Source organism: Acomys minous (assembly GCF_964271855.1).
Source record: "Acomys minous genome assembly, chromosome: 14".
NCBI lineage: Eukaryota > Metazoa > Chordata > Mammalia > Rodentia > Muridae > Acomys > Acomys minous.
This window is the reverse complement of record NC_140496.1, coordinates 64522332-64542614: the sequence shown is the minus strand read 5'-3', so window position 1 is coordinate 64542614 and position 20283 is coordinate 64522332. Positions and strand designations below refer to the sequence as shown.

Here is a 20283-nt window from a genome sequence, read left to right as displayed (position 1 = left end):
GCTGAGAAGCCTCATACTGTGTATGGGTGGGCCAGGTTCAGGGTTGGCCGCTGAGAACCATGGTCCCTTTTTGCAGTTAAAGTCTCCAGGGTACTGTTCCTGCAGCCCTGGGGGTCAAAGATGGTTATGGTGGAGAGGGCAGGGGATATAGGTGCTCAGAAAAGAATACGCAGAAGTCCCGTATCTCTGGGAAGCACTCTGACCTTGGCCTCTAGGGTCCTTGACTTTCAGCCTAGCCCAACTGATATCTTGGCTGGCAGCCTTCTCCTGTAGGACACTGAGGTTTTTCACCTATAATGTCTTTCACTTACCCCAAAGACATTAATGCAGACAAGAGGCAAAGGCGGTACAGTTGGAAGTGGTGTTTTCTAGCAACGAGCTTCGCAGTGATGGCAGGGAGGGCCTGGGAATCCTCTGCTTTAAAAGCGTATTTGGTAGCATTGGTAGCATCTCTTAGCTGGAGACGTCATTTTGTTGACGGCACCCAGCTATACCCTGTCTGATAAGGGGAGAAGAGTTGGGGTACCAAGGGTCTGAATGACTCTTCCCAGACTCAGTGCCACAGGTGGGGGGTGGGGCAGGGTCCACGCCTCTCCAAAGTTCCTATCCTGGTCTCACTCTCATTCCTGGGCCATTTGCCATCTACTGGGAGGTCTTGTGATGGTTCTGTGAATTCATTTGTGCTGGGCTTGTGCCATTTGCCAATGGGGACAGGCCTATTATCTTTACATTAGGGGAACTAATAGTCCATTTCCCAGGAAACCTCTGGGCGATAAAAGTAAGTGGGCCATTTTATTCTCTTTGCTGAGAGAAGCTGGCATGAAGGACAGGCAAAGCCTTTATTTTCTCTGGCTGGTGCTAGTGGTAGAGGCAAGGTAAGGCGGGCAGCCACTCTCCTGCTTCCATGGTGAGCAGTTCAGGGGAGGACACGCCTGGTCCCAAACTGAGAAGAACAGAAGTTGGTTCATTCTTCATCTGCTCTGTGTGTCTCCTACTACTCATCCCATCCTTCCCAAGGGCCCTTCCGCCTCTTTCCACCCCCCTCAAAACCTGAGCACCAGAGAGCATGCGCCAAGTAAAGCTTGGCAAAAATAAAATAAAATAAAATAAAATAAAATAAAATAAAATAAAATAGTTAACTTTCCCAGGAATAGTATTGCTCAGTGTAGTACCTCTTGTTATAGAGCTATGGGCTCTGTTCCCTGAGAGGGGATACAATGTGTCGTCAGGGAAAAGCAGGCGCAGATACATTGAGGACACATAGAATGCATAGAATGTTAATGTGGACCAGGTCCTCCTCAGATACTGAATCTTCCATGTGCATCCTGATGCCCGTGTCCAACCCCAGCTCATGGACCACCTGCCACGAGGCCCCTCCACTGCACTAGTGACTCCTGGAAAGACTTTCTGTTCACTGCTCTGCATTCACCACTTGGGGATGATAGAAATAGGGAGCAAGCTCTTTCTGAACTTCAGCTTTGGCCAGATATCTCTTTAACTCCCACATCGTCTCTCTCTCCTCTACCATGAAAGGACACACATGATATGAGAGGTAACAGCATTGCTTAAATGGGGCATCTTGTGACAGCCAGCTTTGTGTTCCTGACTACAGAGAAATTGGGACTCCCCTTCCTAGCCTCCTCCTGGATCACCTACCTGCAGTTCCAAACCCCTCTGGTCCCTGGCAAAACTTTCTCCTCCTCCTCCTCCTCCTCCTCCTCCTCCTCCTCTTCCTCTTCCTCCTCTTCTTCTTCTTCTTTTTTGTTTTTTCGAGATAGGGTTTCTCTGTGTAGCCTTGGCTGTCCTGGACTCACTTTGTAAACCAGGCTGGCCTCGAACTCTCAATGATCCGCCTGCCTCTGCCTCCTGAGTGCTGGGATTAAAGGCATGTGCCACCATGCCTGGCCGAAAAACTCTTTCTGATTGAAATAGGAGTGGCATCCTGACCTGTGTGCTGTTGAGCCATTCATTTATTTCATCAACAAACATTTTGTCATAGCCTTGTATCAGCTATAGTAAGATACCTTAGGCTTGGGTAATTGTCTTTAAATAATAATTGCACCCCCATAGGCTTATGTGTTTGAACACTCGGTCCCTAGGTGGTGATGTTCCTGTGGAAGGTTGTGGGTCCTCGAGAAAGTAGAGCCTTGGTGGAGGAAGTAGGTCACTGAAGGCAGACCATCAGCTTTTATAGTCTGGCCTTACTTCCTGCCTAAAATGATCAGTGTCTCGTGTTCCTGTCCCTGAGGGTTACTCACCTGGACTCTGTCCCTTCTTAAATCATATGGCGAAACTCCCTCCCTTCCTACATTGTGTTTGTCATATATTTTGTCACCATAATAATAGTTTTTAAAAAGTGGTAGACCACAGAAAAGTGTCATCCACACTTCTGGAAAAGTGGACATTTAAGGTCAAAGTGCCAGCAGTGCCCCTGTGTGGCAGGAAGCTGCTCCTCACTGGTGGCACCTTCTACATGTCCTCACACATGGGAAGGGCAAGCATGCTCCCTCCCATGCCTTTGTATGTGCATACACACGAGTGTATGGGCCTGTGTGTGCATGTGCGCGGGCACATATGCAAGTGTGTGTGTGTGTATGTGTGTGTGCACATATGTGGGAGGGCATACATTCACATGTATTTGCAAGCTTGTCAAGACCAGAGGTCCACATAGTTTTATGGCACAGCTTGCCTCAGGTTTGAATACATTTAAGCCATGTAGGCTAGGCTGGCTGTCCAGCAAGCCCCGAGATCCACCTGTCCCCATCTCCGTAATGATTGGGATTACAAGAGGATGCCACCACACACAGCTTTTTATGTAAGTGCTGGGGTCAAACCCAGGTCCTCAGGCTTGCGTGTGTGACACTTTGCTGACTGAACTCTCTCTCCAGTGCCCTTCATGTGTCTTATATAAGGACAATTCCAGTCACAAGGGCAGAGCCTTTCTGATTCAGTCACCTGCTAATTACTCTTATTACTACTGCACCGAAGAGAAAACTGTCTCTTCCCTGTCAGCCTCCTTCCAAGGGGCATGTGCTGGCAGCTTCAAGAGTCCTGGCTCCAGGACAAGAGTAGTGCGCCCCCTGCTGTCTCTTGCCACATGGTGAGCTGAGGGCTTAAATCTGTAGTTACCAACCTTCCTAATGCCCCTTTGAAACAGTTCTTCATGTAGTGGTGACCCCCAACCGTAAAATAATTTCGTTGCTACTTCATAACTAATTTTGCCACTGTTATGAGTTGTAATGTACATATCTGCTATGCAGGCTATCTGCTATGTGACCCCTGTGAAAGGGTCGTTCAACTCCCAAAGGGGTCTTGACCCACAGATTGAGAACCACCAGCTTAGGGGCATTCCCTGATATCCTGTTTTGATCTATGACTGAGATGTGGCAGGTAAAGCCACATTGATTTCCTCCTGCTTCTGGTTTATTTATTTTGAGACAGGATCTCACTATGTATACAAGACTTTCCTTGGACTCTCAATTTTTCTGCCCCCCAGCCTTCCAAATGCTGAGACTATGGGCCTATGGCTATGCCTGGAAACGTCCCCCTAGTTCTGAATGGCCAGGCAGACGATGGTCTGTCAGGGTGAAAAGTCTTGCGGATGTCGATCTGGAAGAAGCCTGAGCTCAAGAGGCGCCTAGATGCCTGATTTTAGAAGTGAGCCCGGAGCCTTCTGCTTTGCCCCGCCCCTGCCCACTCCCCTCCTCCCACTCCCCTCCCCCAGCCTATTTGCTCAGGATTAAGTGAGACTTCAGTTGCTGTTTAAAGCTTCCAGCTGTTTTAAACTGGGAAAGAGGGGCATGGATGGGGGGAAGTGGAGGGCACGGCTGAGCCTCCCCAGAAAAGCACCCCAATCCAGTTGAGATGCCTGAGGGAAGGCATGGCAACTGCACTGAGATGTACACCAGATGGGATAGGCAGGCTGGGGGGCATCTCCCATCTGTGCTGGGAGGGGTTCCATTAGGGGAAGGCCAGGGGTGGAAGACCCGCTTCTAGCTCCACATCTGGGACTTAGCTTGAACACCATGTTGCTTTTGCTAAATGAAAGCTATCATTGCCGGGGAAGGCCATGACAACAAATGCTAGCCTGTCTGGATGTAGTTCTAAAGCCATTGAAGCCCTGTGCTTTGGGACAGCCCTGTTAGTGGGAGAGAAAGCCTGCGCATGGATGCCCAGAAAAGCTCAGCTAAGGTCTCCACTTTAGGGTGGCAAGCAAATCCATAATGACGGATTCTCCCCTTACGGCCATGGAGAGGCTGTGTAGACTACTGGTGTCTAACCCTTTACGTAACTCCCTTCCCTTGAATGTAACTTGCTCGTAATTAACAGAATCTCAACGTGGAACACAATGCTCAGGCCAACCCCCAGATAGGTACAACCTGCTAATTACCCGCTGATATGGAAAGCCCTGGGTGGGCACAGGCTAGGGACCCATGCCTGCTTTACCATTTGCTTTGAGCTTTGGTCAAGTCACTTCATCTTTCTGGACCAGAGATTCCTTCACTCACAAAACAGAAGGAGAAGAGGCTGGGCTTGAACTTTAAGATGCCTTCTTGGGCCAAGTCCTATGTTGACACGAAGTCACAGACATGAGTTGCTGAGTCCCCAGGCTGCCAGAGGCTGGTGTTCCCGTGGGTTACTATGAGGCACTGAGAGCAGGTCAGGCATAGACCGTGCAGAGATGCTCAGGGTAGGTTGTCACCAGGTAGCGTGGAAATTAAAAATACATTAAAAAAAGAAATGGTGTTTAAAATCACACAAAATATGTTTAAAGGCATATGCCTAGGAAGATATTATGGTGAGAAGAAAATTTTAACCAAGGCAAGGTTTTCTCTTATAAAGTTATGGTTTGGTGAAATGGCTTAGTGTGTAAAAGGCACTTCCCACCAAGCTTGACAACTGGGCTTAATTCCAGGATCCACATAGTAGAAAGATAGTGTCAACTCCCACAAGTTGTCCTCGGACCTCCACACCATGGTACACACATGTGCACACATGCATAATATGTGTGATCACATTGTTCAGAGGCATGCATGACTCACATGCTACTTGGGGTTTCAAAGGCTATCACAGAGGGAGACTGGGCTGGGTTCTCATCTGGGAGCCTGATGGAGGATGCATCTACTTCCAACTGTAGGCAGAATTCTAGCTGTTGTAGAACCCAAGAGCTCTGATTTTTAAGGGATGCTGGTGGAGGCCTCCGCCATTGCTCAAAACTGCCTTTGTCACAGATTATTAAAGACATGGCTGCTTCCTTTTTCACGCCTGCAAGGAGACTTTGTAGAGGGACATAGACCAAGCTCTACTCAACCCGATGTAATGAAACATCTTATCCCCTTAGCCAGAGTCTATCAATTTGATCAGAAGCGAGCCAGAGGTTTTGCTTGCATTAAGAGATGGGGGCAAAGTCATGGGGTTAAGATCATAGGTGTCCCTTGACCCTCCCTGCAGGAAGTGTGATTACGTCATTGTGCATTTCTGCATACATAAAAGTCACTGACAATAAACCAATGACAGTATTCAGTTCCTACTGGGAGGGCACAGGGAAGAGTGCTTATTCTGAGCTGTGTCTTAAGGAAGCTTCGTGGAGGAGGATACCTTCGAGCTGGTAATGGGAAATGAAGGATGCTACTCACTGGGGTCCACATGTCACTTGGCTGAGCATACCCCACAGCTGACCTTTCTGGATGCTTCACAACATCCATGACACTTAGAGACACAGGCGCATCCAAGGTGCATACTTACACAGATTCCCTATCTCCTTCGGCGCCTCAGACCATACAGAGCGGGGTCTCCAGTGTAGTCTGGTTAGAAGAAGTGAGCTGCAAATCACTTTCATTGTCAGAGGGCCAGATGTGGCCTTTCTGGGTCCAGGCTGCTAGAACTGAGGTGACCCAGTCCAGCCCAACCCAGCCAGTCCTGTCAGAAGATCCCATGCCACACAGTCAAGGACACAAAAGAAAGGCTTTGCAGAGCCACACGGAGAAACTGCTAGGGCAATAGAAAGAGATAGCCAGACCAGTTATTCTCTCTGCAAGTGATGCAGGGTGCAGTCAAGGCCGGAGTGTTCACGGGGAGCCCCGGGCTTGTGAAGGGTCCCAGCTGGGCTTTACCATACGTCAGCTCACACATGTAGGCACATGGAGCCCGGGCTCTGTGCACACTCTCAGAGGTGGCAAGTTTGCTTCTGGATGTCTGGCCTGGCTTGGCCAATTATTCTTGTGCTCTGGGCTGGGGTTTTGGGTGTCTGCCAGTTCATGGCAGGGGAGTGGCCAGAGGGCAGGCTGCCCTGGATCCTGCTGCCAAGCCAGCTGCCACTCACTGAGGTGGCTAAGGTGGAAACAGTTGCCAAACCCAGGTCCTGGTGCTCTCGGGAGCAGATGGTCCTCCCTGCTGGTCACCTCCCCCTTTGGCTCCCTTCCTTTCTTGGGTCACCTTCCTCCTCCTGTCCTTTCTGTTTTCCTTCTTGGACCTTTTCTCTACCACATGCACATCCTCCTGTTTCCTCTGACTCCATTTGGGGCCAATGTGACTGCACTGTATGGACATCTGGGCGTGCCCTTCCGCTCTTTCTGTTTCTTACATCTCTTCCCACTTAGCTCCACCTATATTCTCTTGCCTCCCATAGTTTGAATCTGCAGTGGCTGTTTTCCTGCTAAACATTGGCAGCCAGGCATGTAGTGCATGCCTGTAATCCCAGCACCTGGGAGGTTGAGACAGGAGGATTTCTGTGAATGTGCGGTTAGACTGAGATCTTAAAACATTAATATTAATATTGTCTTAAAACAATAGCAACAACAAAAGATGCAAAACAAGACTGATAGAAACACCACCGGCTGCTACCATCTTTGACTATGTCCCTGACCCTCTGCTTCCACCTACATATGCAATTCCAATTCATAGGTGTACAGGCTCAGCCTGGTACCAGGGTGCAGTGAGAAATGGTTTCTTTTCATACATGCATCTGTTTGTTAATACACCACCTCCCCACACATGCCACCCACACACACAAATGGCACAGACGCCTGCGTATACAAGGCCTCACAAACAGCCTTGTTGTAAGATGAGCAAGGAGGCAGAGAGGCGAGAGCTCCCAGGCAACATCAGTTCACCTGCACAGAGGAAGCCAGAACAAGTTGCTCTCCATCACAGCAGCCAGGGTTTCTGCTGGGTTCCTGTTCTTTCCCCGGCTCTACCCTGCTGGCCTTGGGTACCCTCCTCATCCTCTGGATTCAGTTCCTGGCTCCTCCTAGGGGGCTGCCCGGCTCCAATAGGCTTTGGGGGTTGTAAATCCATGTCTAGAAAGGACTGTAACCCGAGGAGTCAGCAGGAAGCCCCAGTCTCTGGGATGGCTCCTACCTACCTCTCCATTTTTCCTGACAGTATTTCCCATCAGGGTGATTTAAGGGCTCCCAGGCTGCCTTTGGCGGCTCCCACTGCCCTTGAGGAAGGGTGATAAATCTGAGGTAACTACTGTAGGCTGTTTGGCTATAAACCTGTCACAGCCCACTGCAGCAGAGGCAGGTCTGCCATGGGGCTGGGCAGGTCTATCTACCTTCTCAGCCAGCTGCCTTTGGATGGGTCCCCAGGGGACCTGGGCCTGGGGTAGTATTTATGAGAGTTTCAAACTCTAGGATCAAAGCCTCTGCCCCTCCAAGAGGTCAGGGTAATGGGCCTCGGTGTTCCCCCGGGGGCCTTTTCTCTTATCCAGACCACCGTAGGCCACTGATGCTGCTTAAAATTGAGCTTTGGTATGATTGGAGACTAGATCTCTCCCTAAACATGGAGCTCACTATTTTGGCTAGATTGGTTAAAGGCTCAGCCCTCCTGGGTTCCTCCTCCTCCTCTTCCTCCTTTCCACCATCACCACCTCCCCTCCTCCTCCTTCTCATCATCATCATCATCATCATTATTATTATTATTATTATTATTATTATTATTATTACGATTACTATTATTACTATTATTACCAACTTTAGGTGCATTCCCTTTCACACATGCATATCAGAACAGGGGCTCTTGGGGCTGGAGAGATGGCTCAGTGCTTAAGAACACTGGCTGTTCTTCCAAAAGACCCAGGTTCAATTCCAGCACCCACATGGCAGCTCACAGCTGTCTGTAACTCCAGTTCCTGGGGATCTGACACCCTCATACAGACATACATGCAGCCAGAACACCAGTGCACATCTTAGGTGGTAGGGGCTGCAGTGCTGGGGTAGCTGCAGTCTGGCTTATCAGGCCTCAGGTCTTGGTCTCGGCAGGCCTGTGGCTGACCTCACTGGGCAGAGGTGGTGGGTACATTTGAAGCTGAGTGGGCAATCTCTCCAGACTCAGCTTCTCTCTGTACTGCCTGAGATTTTAGAGCCATCTTGGCCCCATGCCTTCTATTTACACATGAGTATGGAAGCCCATGGGGCGAGGAAGGCCAGAGGGATCAGAGATCAAGTCTAGTCTTTAGAATTCTGAGTTTGCTTGGAATCCAGGACCTAAAGGCTTATGATTCTGCCTTGAGGTGCTCCCTGTTTGTGACACTTCGGTTGCCTGCTCACATGGACTCAGCCCTTTGATAAAGACAACACCACTCTGTTGGGTAGTAAACAGAGCCTGTCAAGAAGCAGTGGGTCCACATTCTGTAAATTCTAAAGTACAGGGAAGAATTAAGGATTCTTGTTCTTAACCTGTCCTACCTCCATGGGTCTTTATTGTGTGTGATAGAACCCACCCTGGCCAGGTTAAGCACAAAGTGATCTATTGCAGGGAGTGGTGAGTTAGAGTGTCAATGGTGACGTCAAGGACCCAGGCTTGGCTGTTTGCCTGGACCACTGTGGCTAAGAGAAACCCTGAGACATAGCACTGCTGCCCTGCTTCCTGCATGGCCCCTTCAGTCTCAGAAATGAGCCCGCAAACCCCTCATCACCCAGGAACCCCACAGCTCCTAATATTACCCTATAGAGACGTCTGTCACTTGGCTCACGTCAGCCCATAAGCCACATGAATGTGTTTGTTTTGGAGAAGCAAGTTGGTAATGAAATCTTAGCTGAAGAGGACTCTTGAAGACATGTATTTGAACAGGGTTTTTTGTTGTTGTTGTTGTTTTATTTTGTTGTTGTTGTTGTTGTTATTGTTGTTGTTTTTACAAAAAGCAATTTGTTGGAGCAATTTAAAGTGATTGGTTATTTGATGGTATCAGAGAATCAATACTGATTTTTAAAATATGAGATGATACTGTTGTAGTTACGCTTTTAAAAAGTCATCCTTGGGAGTGCCCTTTGTGCAAGCATGAGGCCTCGAGTTCAGATCCCTAGAACCCAAGTATTTCCATGTGCCTTTAATTCCCATTCTGGAAGACAGAGGACCCCAAGCTCTCCTTGGCTAACCAATCTTGCCAAAACGGTGAGCTGCACAGTCAGTGAGAGATCTGGCTGCAAATACCAAAGTGGAGGGCTAGCAAGATGGCTCAGCTGCTCTAGGACCCACATGGTTAAAGGAGAGAACAGATTCTTAGTTGTCCCCTGACCTCCATATGTATACCATGGCACATGTATGCATGTACACAGACAGACACAGATGTACACACATGCGCACACACTAGTGTGTAGAGTGATAGAAGAAGACACCTCCCAACCTCTGGCCTCCACATGTATGCACAACACACACACACACACACACACACACACACACACACACACACACACACACAAACACCTCGTGCAGTGCACATACATAAAAAGCCATCCTTTAGCAATGCACAGTGAGGTGTGTGGTGCGTGAGATGAAGGGATGAGTTCTATTCTCACTGAACTGGGAGGAGGACCCGTTAGCTATGGGCCCTGTTGACTGGTGGTGCCATTATTGGTAACTGGAGCCTGGGGGTTGCCTACCACTCACTTTTGCGTTCGTTTGAAATATTTCATAACAAGTTTTTAAAAAAGAGATTGACTTCAGCAGCTGCTCTCAGTGTGCAAAACACCTTCCTCCGGTGACAATTACACGGTGGCCTCAGGTGCGCCAGGAGCTCTTATCAGGAGGAATCACCCACCTCCTCTGATGCTGGACACTTCCCTGTGGCCTCAAAATACAGAGAACGAGCCCCAGAACCCTCAGAAGGGCCAGGAGAAACATGACTTGGAGAGCAACACCCTGGAGAAATGCCACCACAGGGATCTGGGGAAAACACTACCCTGCTGCCCATATTCTGGAGACACTAAGAATTTCTATCGATGGCCCAGGAAACGCTCTTCCCTTAGCCAGTGCTGCCTTAGCTTCTTTAGTTGCTGCCACTTCTGTCCCTCACCCTTCCTCTAAGAACCATGTGAGGACTTCCTTGGTGAAGCTGGCTCACATTTTCTTTGCTCATCCCTCTGTTGTTGGATGCCTAGCTTGGTTCCATAGTTTAGCTGTTGTGAAACACGCTTCAGGAAACATTGATATGCAAGTATCTCTGAAATATATTGCCTGAAGTGCTTTTGATAAGTACCCAGGAGACACACTCCCTTCTCTCTCAAATAGTCAAATACTAGTGCCACTGTAAGGGATTTGCACATTTAACCATGGTTCCTTGTTGGTTGATTTTGGGAAGTTATCCAGAGTGGGCATGACCCAATCAGTGTAGTTCTTCCAGTTGTAGGCTTCCTGGAGAGGGACAGGTGCTTGCAAGGTTCCAGCCCATGACTTTTCTTCCCTGACTGCTGCACAGCCAGCTCCCCACCCAGCTCACCCCCTGGTCTAACTCCATGGACCTCTGCAGGTGCTCATCCTCCTGAGGGCAGCGCTGGGAGATATGGATGACATGCCCTCAGCTGCGTTTGGTGGATGAGCTCTATGAAGTTCCTGCAGGAATAGAGGAACTGCAGGTGGTGGCACAGTGCAGCTTATCTCTTTCTGCACACACCCCACATTTTGTACCCCTCCTTCTATCTGCTGGCTTAGTGCTATAGACACAGGGTCATTTTAAAGAGTGGGTGAAATGCCCAGTTAGCCCTACTTTTCAGATGAACAACCAAAACATGGTAAGCCAAGACACTAGACCAGGAACTCTAAGTTAATTAGATAATAGGTGGTGGAATATATACATATGTATATACATACAGCTAGGCTGTAGGATACAGTTTTGATGTTTTTGATTTCCTAGGGTTTATGGCACACAGAGTTTTTTTGCTATGGCTGACATGGAGCATTCACCGGCCTTAGTTCCTCCACCCCTGTGGCAGGCTCTTCCAGAGCTGAGCGAAGTGCAAGAGGGCTCAGTCACTGCATGTAGCATGCAGGTGGAAGGTGCTCCCCTAGGTCTGCTCACCTCCTCCCTTTCCACCTCCCTCTGGAGAGCACTAGCTAGTGCCGCCACCTGTGCCTCTAACAAGGCCCAGGAGACCCTGTGGGACTGACACCAGGGCCCTATTGGTGCTATGAGAGGTCCCACTCTTCCTGCAGAAGGGAACACCTTCCTCTGTAGAGGTGTCCCCTTAAGGCTGAGAGCCTGGGCGTTGCTCAGGGCAACCAGATCCCCCCCTGGGAATACTGTGTGCAAACTGCAGCTTACTTGTAGCCCAGCATCAACTCTGCCCCAGCCTCATAGGGCCCTGAGAGGGTTATGAGCCACCATGTGGTTGCTGGGAATTGAACTCAGGACCTCTGAAACAGCAGACAGTGCTCTTAACCACTGAGCCATCTCTCCAGCCTGATCAATGAACAGTTTTACACACCCCTTTCCTCTCTCATTCTTTCTTCATCTAACATCAGATGTCTGTCTTAGTTAGGCTTTCTGTTGCTGCAATAAAGCACAGTGACCAAACCCAACTTGGGAAGCAAAGAGTGTATTTCAGCTTTTACTTTCAGATAATAATAGTCCATCGCTGGGAAAAATCAAGGCAGGAACTCAAACAGGACAGGAACCTGGAGGCAGGAGCTGATGTAGAGGCCACGGAAGGGTGCTGCTGACTGGCTTGTTCCCCATGGCTTGCTCAGCCTGCTTTCTTTTAGAACCCAGGACCACCAGCCCAGGGATGGCACCACCCACCACGGCCTGGGCCTTTCCCTATCAATCACTAATTAAGAAAGAGCTTTACAGCTCCATCTTTTGGAGACATTTTTCTCAGTTGTGGTTCCCTTTTTTTCAGATAACAGTAACTCGTGTCAAGTTGACATAAAACTAGCCAGCACAATTCCCCATTATGATCGACTGTATTTCAGACGTTAAGTTACAGGATATTAAGTAGGAAGAGTGTGACCCAAACTAGAAGAGCATCCAGCACACATTTCTCACCTTTATTGAACTTACGTCCTAACGAGGAGAGAAGCAAACAGAGTATATAAGCATCAGCTACAGTAACTAAGAGGGGAGGGAGTAAGTGTACACATGTGTGTGCACATTTTTACATGTGTGTATGTGTGTGTGAGAGAGAAAGAGGCAGGGAGTGTGCAAGGCCATTCAGAGACCTTGGGCTTTTGTGTTTTCAGGAATAAGGGGATGGCTAAGGGGAGCTTGCAAAGGTAAGTAGGTAGAGAAAATGAACTTTGAAGGAAATTCTCTGAGTAGCAAGGGGAGTCAGGGCTTGGCATAGCCAGGGACCTTTACCTTCACATCTGGGTTCTCTGACACTTCTGGGTAAGTTTGGGGGGAATTGAGTCCCCATCACATTATGGCTTGGCTAGAGAGGTTCTAGATAGGCCCTATGGGGGGCTGGGCTCATTGTTAACCATTCACGCACCGCCCTTCAGTCCTCAGGCCCTGGATGCTATTAGTACTGTGTGTGCACGTAGGAGTTGAGGACAGACTGCAGGTGTCTTGTCCAGGGCCTCTCCTGGAGTGGGACTAGGGAGCTAGGAGTTTCTCAGCAGAAATTCTAGCTGCCCGGCAGCTCTTCCTGCTGTTCAGAGACTCTAAAACGCTGGGACTTATGTCCCTTCTGCGCTCCCACATCTCTGGCTGGGGGAGGGCAGCTCATTTTTCATGGGCACCTCGTGACTTTCCAGACTGTATTTTCAGCCTCGGTTTGACGTCAGGCTCGGGCTTGGTCCCGAGGGATGGGCTTTGTACATTTCCAGGCTGGTAGGACTGGAGCCTCCTCCTATCCCCACGGGCCTTTCATGCTGTCCCCGCTAGCTGCTAGCTGCTAGCTCGCCAGCTCCCTGGGTGGTGGACCGGAGGAGAATATTTTGTGAACCAGACAGTGGGAGGGGGTGAGGCGGGCTACAGATTGGGGGTGGAAGGCAAGAGGCAGGCAGGCAGGCAGCCAGGCTGGCGGAGATGTGAGGTGGCACGTTTGTCTGCTGCCTGACTCCCTGCAGATGCTGCCGGGAATGAGTTCTGTCTCAAGGTCTAAGAAGGCAGCTGGTAGAGGGGATAGAGAGAAGAGAGATGGAGGAGCATCTGAAGGTAATGGCAGAGACCAAAGAAGGAAGAACTGGGGCATCCGTGGGGCAGCTTCCTTTTCACCTCCTTAGGCTGGCTGCCGTGTCTTCTCAAAGCAAAACTGAGAGAGTGGGAGAGCAAGAGAGAATGACACACACACACACACACACACACACACACACACACACACACACACACACATACACACACACACACACACACAGTGGGGGAGGGGGGAGGGAGGAATGGAGAGAGAGGTGTGTGTGTGTGTGTGGGGTGTAGCCAGCTCTGCTACAGCTTCTGTTTCACATTTGAGGCATCAGAAGCTGAGCACCCAAAACAGGGACCCTAAACACCGATACTTTATGAGATAGGGTCTCACCCTGCAGCCCAGGCTAGTCTTGTCCTGCCGATGTGGTCCAGGCTGGCCTCAAATTTGTGGTCTTCCTGCCTTAGGCTCCAGGGAACTGGAATTGTAGGCACTGCACCATCATGCTTTGCTTTCCGTCCTCCCTTGGGGTCTGGACCAGGACTCCATCAATGTCGGTCGGACTCTGCATATATTGTCAGAAGACCCATCCGCATTCCTGCCCTGATGCCCTTTCCTTGTGACTTCAGGATCACCGCTGGTCTCTTGGGCCTTCAGTTGACTCATTGTTTTGGTCCCATTAGTTTGTCACGTGCTAAGCTAAATATGGCTTTCCTCTGGTCCCTCTGTGAGGGGCCCAGGTCCCTGCTGATCATCATTCCAGTCTGGATAATATAGCTTTCAGCTTTTCTATTCCAGGACTCAGAGGTCAACCACCATTGCAGCTGATGGTACTTCCTAATCTTAGGGAATGGCTGTCCTCCTATGTGTCTGTCCCTTGGCCAGGGCTGTAGGTACCTTCCTGGCCTCTGTCTGGATGACCTTCACACCTCAGGCTCATTCCCTGGTTTAAAGTCTCCCAGTTGCCCATATCAGAAAGGGCAGCGGTGGAAGGGTGGAGCACAACAGCAAAGGTAAAGCCCTGTTGTTGGCTGGGTCTGAAGAGGACCAGGGCATTTTTCTGGCTCTGGTTCCACTCTTCTCCTTTGTAGAGCATCACATGATGTGAAACGTGAATGTCCCGCTACACAGCGGGTTTCCTGAGTCCCCTCCTCACACCTTCCAGGGATAGCTGTAACCTAGTTCCCATCACTCTGTTTTCACCCTATGGCTTGGGTTTGCATGACAGTGTGGGGTTAAACACTTGGGCTTTGCCTGCAATCTCTGCTTTGCCACTAGCTAACTGTGTGGCCTGAGATAAGTTGCTACATCTTTCTCCTCAGTCTTCCTCATATGGAAAGCAGAGATATTAGACACATGCTTCATTGGCTTGTTATGAAACTAAACTGAATCCTACATGTAAAGGTCCAAGAAAGAGTGCTTGTCAAAAACGTGTTTAGCAAATACTAGCTGTAATAATAATTGCCTGGTATATAACAACAGCCCCCTTCACAGTCTCCTTGCCGCCCCCCAACTTTTGTCACCTGCAGCATCTTCTCTTCTCAGAGCCCAGAGGACATTCTCTGTCACTTCCACACAGGCTTGCCACACAAAATAAAGGATGTGCAGTTCCAATTTTAATTCAACCGGACGTCTGGCATTCTCGTTGCTATATCCGGCAGTTCTCTCACTGTGCTTTCTCCACTACCTTTAAAATAAAATCTAAGCATGTTAGTGCAACATTCAAGATCTCGGTGACTCAAAGCCCCTGCCCTCTTTTACCTCCCAGTTTCTGACCGATTCCAACCCCCTCACCTTATGTTCTGGCCACTTCTGTCTCTTTGAAACCCCAGAGGATGAGTCAGCACTTTGAAACTAGCTAGGCCATCGCCACAGCCACATTTTCAGATGAGAAAGTTGGGATGCAGAGGGATTACGGATCCACAACCAGCAGGAGAAGCCTTGCGGGGGGGGGGGGGCAGGGGGGCGGGGGGGGGGTTCAGCTAAGGTGGCAAGTGTTGATTCTAAAACGAGAGAAGCCATACGTGGGCCAGAGGAGCAGAAAACATGTAGGGCCCCTAGAAAGCTGGGCCAGGTGCTTCAGTTAATGCTTGGTGCGGGGGGGGGGGGGGGGGGGGGACGGGGGGGGCACTTCGGACCTAGAGCCATGCCTAGGAAAAGGCCTCACTTGGAAGATCATAGTGCCCAGGGGGTTTTAGAGGGACAGGAGAAATAACCTGGGAATATTGGAACTCAGGAACAGCTAGGGTACAGAAGAAATGATTTCCCTGGGGCTGAGGGAGCAAGACCCTGTTTTCAGATTGTATTTGGGGTTTAGTTTGGAGTGGAAACTTATTTTCTTAACCAGATAACTGAGAGCAAGGATACATTAAGCTGGGGATTCTGAATTTTTTTTTTTCATTTACTTTGTGTGTGTGGGTGGTAGAGGTGTGCACGCATGTGTGCCATGCAGAGAACAACTTGTGCTATTCAGTTCTCTCCCTCCAACATGTGGGGCCTGGGAATGGAGCTCAGGTTGGCAGGCTTGGTGACAAGTGTCTACCTGCTGAGCCATCTCTCCATCCTAGACTGGGGATTCTAGAAGGTGCAAGATATTCATGATTGGTTCAGTGCCTTTTGGTGACCACAGTGAAGCCATCCCGATGGGAGTGGAGGCAGGTTTCACCTCTCCTCCTCACCCCTAGCATCAAGTACAAAGCAGACACAGCTTCCTAGCTGGATCCCAGGGAGTGTCTGGCTCGGTTCCAGCCACACTCGATGAAAATATCTCTGCTCGGTGCTGAAGCTTTGGTCTTGGTAATTGACTTGTATAATGTCCAAAGATTCTGTGCCTGTAACCAGCCCCAAGTGATGCATCATCTTTAGCAGAAAGATTTATCATGGAATCCGTGGCAACCGCCCATTTGTCTGTTGCAGAAATAGGAATGACTGTCCTTGCCAGGAGTCATCCTTTGTCTTCAAAGCAAATTCCTCCATGGTTGGAGGCTTTCTGGCCAAGATCCCACAGTCCTAGCATCTTCATCCCTAGGATCTCAGCCATAAGCAGGGGGGGGGGGTGAGGGCGGAGGGGAGAGAAAGTGCATCTCTGGATTCAGGATCCCTGAGCTCTAGGACTGATTGGTACCAGCTGGCCTATGCCTTGGTCAAGTCTCTTGGTTGCCTTTGTTAGAGGCTAGACCACAAATGTTCCCCTAGAGGCACAGGTGGTAAGATCTGTTCCTGCAGTTAGGCTGTTGGGAATAGTGGAACCTATAAGAAGTGGTTTTAGTGGGAGGCCCTCAGGTCATCGGAGGCATACCTTAGCAGGGAATTATGGGGCCCTGGGTTTTCCCTTTCTTGCTCTTGTTTTTTTTTTTTTTTTTAAATCATTTTGTATTACATTTGTTTATTCATCTACTTATTTATTCACATGTGTGTGCACATGCATAAGTACAGGTGTGTGCATGTGTGCGTGCCATTGTGTACATGTGGACATCAACTCATGGGACTCTCTCCTTTTACCATGTGGGTTCTAGAGATCAGACTCAGCCTTTCAGACTTGCTGGGCAGTGCCTTTACCCACTGAGCCACCTTATCAGCCCCTCCCTGAGCATTTCAAAAGAATCTCCCTCACATGCATAGGGGCCCACTGATCATGGCCTGGAGGCTCTACAACCACAAGCCAGCAGAACCGTTTTCTTTTTATATGGTGATTATCATGATATGCTGCTATAGTTACAGAAAGGAAATGAGTAAGCTCTCTGGCTTTTTCATAAGCTAGAATCTGGGATCCTGCTTGAGCTACCCCCATAGGAGAAAGGCACAGAGTCCCCTGTAAGCCCCAGGTGACAAGCCCCAGAAATCATGGTGTAGAACCTTACCTTTGTGATCAGATAGATCTGGGGTCAAATCCAAAAGCCTGTTTTCTTATTTATGTTTGGTTAAAAGGTAAATTTCCTTGGACTTTGCCTGTGTAGAATGGAGCTGCCAACAGTATGGACTTGAAGAAGGTCGTAAGGGTAAGAGGAAAGGATGCGTGGGAGCCTTTGGGATGTGGATGGAGGGTGCCCTGCCCCATGATCCACAGTTCTCATTACACACAACTGCATGGGAACAAAGAAAGACAGGCTTATCACAGGAAAGGCCCGCTGCTGCGTGGCATACCATTGTTTGTTTACTTAGAGATAGTGTCCTGTGTATACATCCCAGGTTGGCCTTGGATTTGCTATGTAGCTGAGGATAAACTGAACTTCTCATCCTTCTGCCTCTGCCTCCACCTCCAGAATGCTGGGCTTACAGCAAAAGCAACAAGGCTGGGCTTATGCAGTCCTGGGGGTTGAGCTCATGTGTGCTGGCAATCACTGTATGTACCAACCGAGCCACGTCACCAGCATTGTGATGGTTAATATCAACATCAACTTGACACTATCTAGAATCGCCTAGAAAAGAAGTCTCTGGGCATGCTTGTGAGACATTGTCTAGATTTTGTTAGCCTCTGGCTATGACTGTGAGGGACTCTTTTGATTATATGGGTTGAGGTGTGAAGCCCTACACTAAAAGTATACGCTACCATTTATGTCCTAGATTTCATGAACAGGAGAAATCTAGCTGGGCATGAGCATTCATTAGTCTCTGTCTCTCAACTGAGGACACAATGTGACCATCTACCTTAAGATCTTGCTGCTGGGGCTTCCTGCCATGACAGGCTGTACCCACCAACCATGAGCCTTTCTCCTTTAAGTTGCTTTGTCAGGGTAATTTTATCACACTAACAAGAAAAGTGATTAAAACAAGCATTATTTAAGGACTTATTTGGTAGCCCAGGCTGGTCTGTCACTCACTCTGCGACTCATGTTGAACCTTGAACTCATAGCAATCTTCCTGCTTCTGCCTCCTGAGTGATGGGATTGCAGGCACAAACTCCTACACCTGGAATGTCTCACCACTTAAAACCTCAGCATGAGTCCTCTGAACTGTGAGCCCAAACAAGCATCTTCTCTCTTAAGTTGTTTCTGTCAGATAGCCTACAAAAGTAACTAATGCAGTGAGGGCGGACTCATATCCCACCTGTGTTGCCTTTTAGCTGCATGACTAGGCATGTTGCTTACTCCTGTGATCTCTTCTATGGTAGACACTCAGTGCAGTAAGTGGTGGTCATAGAATGATTCTCACCGTCATTCCTACTGAGGGAAGCTGTGTTGTACACCTAAGGGAGGTGCTACGGTAACTAATAAATGCAGGCAGAGTTGGCTGAGGGACATCACATTGAGCTGGAGGCAATCAGGTAAGACAGGGAAGGATGATGGTTATGTGTACATATGTGCTAAGTACATGTATGTGTGTGTGTGCATATGTGCTAAGTACATGTATGTGTGTGTGCATATGTGCTAAGTACATGTGTATGTGTGTGCGTTTTACAAGTGTGTGATGGGTACATAGTTTTCCTTCCTCCACGTCCTGTGATAGAAAAGAAGCTACCGCCTTGTCAGTTCTTTTTCCATGTGCCACAGTGACCACTGACACATCCCTTCTTACAAAGAAGGTTAACTTAGGTTCAGAGACTAAATAAGCTCTGAAGACCCCTTGAGCAAGTGACACAGCCAGGACTCAGCCTGCCTCCAAAGCTGAGCAAAATGCCACCGTGTCCCTAGCCTTCCTGCAAGGATGTTCCGCGTCCCTGGCCTGTAAGCCAGAGGAGCGTTTTAGACACAGGTGCAGCAGAGTCTCTGGACTCCAGTAGCTGCAGTTCTGGCTGAGTAAGCACAAGTAGCGGTGAGTGGCAGAGATGAAGCTCTGCCTCCCCAGGTTGGAAGCAGGCTCCTGGAGTCCCTCCATTGGCTAGGTAATAGAGGTGGGTGGGGATAGGAGGTTCATGCTACTTTGTGACTCCTATCCTGAACATGATGAATGAAGAGAGGCAGAGCCTCTGAGCCCATGCCTGGGCCTTTCTGGAAGCTGATAGGCTGTCGCACACGTGAGTGTGTGTGTGTGTGTGTGTGTGTGTGTGTGTGTGTGTGTGTGTGTGTGTGACCTCTGCAGAGCCTGCTGAGCATCTGTCCCAAGACTAGGTGAGGACAGAGCCCACAATTGCTGCCGATGGTCTCCCAGCCCGGTGATGATATCTGTATTTTTTCTTAGTCCCTTCTTGGGGGTGTGGGGGGGGATTAACACATTGTTTCTTTCTTTTGCCTGAATCCATCTCCTCCAGGCCCTTCAATGTTGCTTCTGCAGCCTGTGTGAGGGAACCATAAGAATCTGCTTGTGGCCAGCATTGCAAATTTCTGAACCTTGGCCACCATGGTCACACCTTCTCTGTTGCCTTAAACAGCCAGCCTCTGCCCCAGAACATTTCCTTTTGCTCCTTCCAACCCATGTTCCAGGTTATATCCTCTGCCTTACTTCCTGGAATCCCATCCTGGCTTGTGTGGTCCACCCTCCTTCCAGACCCGAGAACCTCCCCGAAGAGCCAAGAACCAGCCTGTGAATTAGCAAGAGAGTCTCTTCAAACTGGGTAGGGTGGCACATCCCATAGTCAACAAATTTGGGAGACCTAAGACAGGAGGAACAAGAACTTGAGGCCTGCCTGGGCTATATAATCAGATCCTGGCCAAAAATAAAAAATAAAATAAAATAAAATAAAAATGTCTCTTTGATTTGCTTACCCCTAACATCTAAGCACAGTGGCTGTGTGCTCTGCATATGGAAAGTGTTCACCCCACAGTGAAGCGCCAGCAGGTGCAGTAGAACAGGGTGCTATTTGAAGGCATCCACTGGACGGCAGGTCTGAGATATTACGATCAAGCAGAGATCTCCACCACTGACCAAACCTGACCATTGACCTTGCTGACTACAGCAGGACCCCTCATGGCTTATTAGTCATTCCCGCCCGCATTTATTAGTCAGGCTCACACAAAGTGAGTTCCATGCTCACTCATGACTCCATCCGGGTTCTGTAACATAGGAG

The 20283-nt window shown here is 49.2% G+C and overlaps 1 long non-coding RNA gene across 1 annotated transcript; it reads left to right on the top strand.

Moving 5' to 3' along the window:
• Nucleotides 1–13216: 13216 nt before the first annotated feature.
• LOC311582909 lies at nucleotides 13217–19927 on the top strand. The gene is made up of 3 exons (XR_014774305.1): nucleotides 13217–13375; nucleotides 17268–17338; nucleotides 19700–19927. It is a non-coding gene; the product is annotated as an uncharacterized lncRNA (long non-coding RNA).
• Nucleotides 19928–20283: the final 356 nt, after the last annotated feature.